We start from the raw sequence: 4845 nt of genomic DNA, 5'->3' as shown, positions 1-4845 counted from the left end.
CAGTTGTCATAGAGTTTTATTACAAACAACAGCCTGCTTTTTTTTTTTCTTCAAATACTTTCAGACTTACATGTGTGTTGGGGAAAGTATGGCTGAATTCTTTAACCCATTAACACTGACATGGGTGCTGTTTTAAGGTTTGCCTAGTAGTTCTGAGCCTGATGAGAACGTTAGCCTGGCTGAACTAGGATCTCTGCTATCGGTGTCTGTAATGTCTCTCAAGTCATCAAACCACTAGTCAGTTTACCCCAGTGAATCTGGTTGCTAAACCACCGTATGCATTGGTTACAGGACATGGGGAGGCTCCATCCCTGCTAGCTAGCTCTCATAGGAATAGAAGGTGCTAGGCAGAGTGCTGGCAGGCAGGTGGCTGGTGTGTGTGTGTGTGTGTGTCTCATGAGTTTTACCTAGCTCTGAATGCTGTGAACTGCAGCAATGTCTGCTATGTCGAGGTATGTCCGTGAGTGTATATGGCAACAAATGCTGTGGGGAGAGCTAAGCTCTCTTTAAAATTAGTCGTAAGGAAGAAACACATTAGTTGCGGGACAGGTATGGTCTCTTTGCTACTAAAAATGGAATCTTTTATCACTGATTAGCAGATTACAGAAGGCAGTGAAGCAGATGATCCTTAGATTCACAGAATCTAAGCAGGCAACACTAGCTTAAACACTGTTCTGTATTTGGTGAGTAATTAAAATGAAAACTTTCTTCCTAACAAATCATAGTGGTTTAGGCTAGCAATAAGTACATAGTGCTAGAAAGAGAGAGAAAACAGGAAGTGGTCAATCCCCGTAGCTGTAGCTGTCCTTGTTAAAGAGTCTTTAGAAAGACTTAATCGTTAGACAAATTTACAGCCTAGTGGAAAGTGAAACCTCTGGCAGTCTCCTCTGCTAGTTCTCCTACATCTGTTGGGGATTCAAAACAAATCCTCCATGGAGTGATAATCCTCAGGACATTTGGGATTTCTGGCTCAGAGGCTTGTGCATCTGGGAAAATGGCAAGTCTCTTGTTTATGGCTTAGGTGTGGCTACAGAGTTCATGGAAGAATTCTTTGCCAATTTCTTTTAAATGTCAGACTTCTTAATTCTCAGCATCCTGTTAAGTCCCACTGTAAATCAGGCTCCTTGGGAGCACAACTCGATATTGGTGTGGTTACACACACTCTTCTGGGATCCAACTCAGTGTACTGATGTGGAAGAAGGTTTTAGTGGTGTTGTTGGCTGCAATGTGAAAGCCTGGGGATAGTTTTAACTTCAACAGCCCCAAGTGAGATTCCTGAAGATCTTAAAAATCAACAGGATTGGTTTGTATCAGTCATACAGTTATTTCTTGGCCTTACATAAGAAGGTGTTAACTTCTGAGACATGAATGTAACTTCTTTGTGTATTTAAGAAATTGATATAAACAGACATTCTTTGAATCTACGTAAGGGGTTCAAGGTTGGTTGTAGAAGTAGGAATAAGCTTTTAAATAGAACCACCTGAACCATAAAGTTCTAAAAATACTATTTTGAAGCATTTATTCACTGCACACTCTTGTTTTACTCTAGAAAAGGGCTGCTGTATGACTGTTAATTCCAGATAATACTATGTACTAGTTATATGTGTAAAAATATTGAATACTAGGCTGTGACTGTCCCAGTTGTCAAAGTGGCACTAGGTCCACAAATACTACTCTGCCTCACTTGCCCCACAGCTATTACAGTTGTTGATGTTAACACGAACAACTTGTCACAAACTCATGTTCTGCACCACATTAACAAAGTAAGCTAGACATGCTGAAGTTTATCTTACCAGTTCACAGCCTGAAGAGAGAGAATTGTTTAAGCCATCTTAAGCCTAATAGCCACCCAAAATCTTCCGCATGAGACTCATAGACAAGTCTCCATTTAAATATTTTCATGGCTTCTTGAAATGATGGTATCCTGTTTATACATCAATTTTTTTTCGAGATAAGGTTTCTCTGTGTAGCCCTGGCTGTCCTGGAACTCACTCTGTAGACCAGGCTGTCCAAAAACTCAGAAATCTGTCTGCCTCTGCCTCCCAAATGCTGGGATTACACAGCAAAATTTAGTATTTACTGTAATACTTAAAAATTTGGACACTTCCACTACAATTCAGTACCCTTAAAGCCTGTTTCCTACTGCTATTTTAACCCCATTCCATCCTCACAGGATCAATTCAGAACCTTGCCTCTGTTTCCCCAATGTGTTTTGTTAGGAGGGTGTGCAGAGTAGAGGCCTTGTAGAGAGAGGTGTGCTCTTTCTGCAAAGTGACTATCATTCAGTTGAAGTCACAGGGAAATCCAGGTGTTGTAGGTGGTGAACAGATGTGATGGAGGAGGCCGACTCCACTCTGTTGAAGGGCTTGACATAGCTTCCTCTGGTCTGTACTAACATTGGCATTGATGTAGCTACTGTCTCTTGAACTTAAGTTTCTAATCTTGACTGTGTGAGTCTGAGTTGTATTACTTGCTCGGTATTACTTGTTTTGTTATTTTTATGCTTATAGTGCTACAATGGATCCCAGGACCTTAGCATACTAAGCTAAAGTTGTGGCACTGAGCTATTCCCTGACTTCAGTAGTCTTTAAAACTGATGTAAATCCCCAGAGTTATCACAAATAGATCTTGGAATAACTTTATTGTTGTTGTTTGGCTTGGTTTTTATTTTCTTCATCATGCCACTTAGATTAAAATATTGAATATTGATGTCTGAATATCAAGTTTACAATACTATAAACATGAGTGCTACATGGCTTTATGATATCAGAACTTCCAAGTTTCCGTTTCTGATAGTGGTATCTGGTTCTGATGCTGCTTCACTGTAGACTTTCTAGTATTTATGCAGATGACCACTGTGGTCATGACCCATGGACTAAGTGATGATAATCTAAAGGAACAATGCATTGCTGTTGTTTCTCACAGTAAAATGAATCACAAAGCATCAGATTTCAACTTCTGCATAGTCCGAACCTACACTTAAAAAAGAAAACAATGCTAGTGAACAGAGCACAGTAAATGTAATGAGGTACTTTCTCCCTCACATGTCTAACACCAAGTCTGCATCCCTTTGTCTCAGGCAGATGTTTTATACATGGTCACAGAGAGATGCACCCCCACCCCCGAATCTTCAGATATACTCCAAGTTGCTATGTACAATGTAGTCTTTGATTAACTTTCTTAGAATTCTACTTACATACTATTGATATTTACTTAGCATGGCTAACACAATGCCAAAAAGAAGTTTACATTTACAACATACAGTGAAACAATGTGAAAATTCTCCTTTTATCTCTCAAATCTGACTTTTTAATTTCTTTTTTTTTTTTTGCAATTTCTCCCAAGTTGCTTTTATTATTTTTATTTTATTTTTAATTTTTATTAAACATTCCATTTTTTTTAAATCTCAAATGATACCTCACTTCCCAGTTACCCCTCTGCCACCTCCCCATCCCACATCAGCCCTCCCCCCTCCACTTTGCCTGTATGAGAGTGCTTTTCCACCCACCTTCTTCCTACCCCCACTGTTCCAGCATCCTCCTACTCTGGGGCATCAAACCTCCCCAGTACCAAGGGTCTCCCTTCTCATTGCTGTTGGGCAAGACCATTCTCTGCTACATATGTATCTGGAGCCAAAGATCCCTTTAGGTATACTCCTTGGTTGGTGGTCTAGTCTCTGGGAGAACTGGGTTGTCAGGCCAGCCTGTGTTGTTCCTCCAATGGGGTTGCAATCCCCCTCCACTCCTCCAGTCCTTCTGCCAGCTCCCCCACCAGGTTCCCTGAGTTCAGCCTGAATGTTGGCTCCAAGCTTCCACCTCTGCATTGGTAAGTTGTTGGCCGGACCTCCCGAGGAACTGCCACACTTGGTTCTTGTCCGCAAGTACCTCTTGATCACGGCAAAATTGTTGAGTTTGGTGTCTTCAGACATGATGTATCCTCATTGGGGCCGTTCCTCAGTTGGCCCTTTCTTCTTTCTGTGTTCCATTTTTTTGTCCCTGTTCATCCTTTGGACAGGAACACTTCTGGGTTAAAAAACCTTTGAGATGGATGGGTGGCTCCATCCCTCGAATAAGGATCTTGCCTATCTACTGGAGGTAGTCTCCACAGGTTCTGTCTCCCTCTTCTCTGCACATTAAAGCTAAAGTCAATCCATTGGGTCCTGGCAGACTCATGTTTCTCTGGTGTCTGGGACCCTCCAGTGGCTATCCACAGTTCCTCATCCCCCCTGCTATATATTTTTTGATTTCCAGACTCTCTAGAGGTACCTTTCTCAAGTCTCCTCCAGATTCTGATACTGTCAGTCTTCTTACTTCCTCCTCGTCTTTGTCCCCTTCAACTCCCATCTCCCACAATCGTCCTGTTCCCCTCTCAGTGCAGGACTGAAGCATCCACCCCCGGGTTTTCCTTCCTTCTACTCTCCATATGGTCTGTAGGTTGTATCATATGCATTGTGAGCTTTTGGGTTAGTATCCACTTATTAGTGAGTACATACCATGTGTTCTTTTGTGTCTGGATTACCTCACTCAGGATAATATTTCCTAGTTCCATTTATTTGCCTGTGAAATTCATGAAGTCATTGTTTTTAATCACTGCGTAGTAGTATTCCATTGTATAAATGTACCACATTTTCTGTATCCATTCTTCTGTTGAGGGACATCTGGGTTGTTTCTAGCTTCTGGCTATTATAAATATGGTTGTTATGAACAAAGTGTAGCATATATTTTTGTTATATGTTGGAACATCTTTTGGGTATATGCCCAGGAGTGGTATTGCTGGGTCCTCAGGTAATACTATGTACAATTTTCTGAGGAACTGGCAGACTGATTTCCAGAGTGGTTATACCAG

This window comes from Mastomys coucha, unplaced genomic scaffold, assembly GCF_008632895.1.
Source record: "Mastomys coucha isolate ucsf_1 unplaced genomic scaffold, UCSF_Mcou_1 pScaffold7, whole genome shotgun sequence".
Classification (NCBI taxonomy): domain Eukaryota; kingdom Metazoa; phylum Chordata; class Mammalia; order Rodentia; family Muridae; genus Mastomys; species Mastomys coucha.
This window is presented reverse-complemented; position numbering follows the sequence as displayed.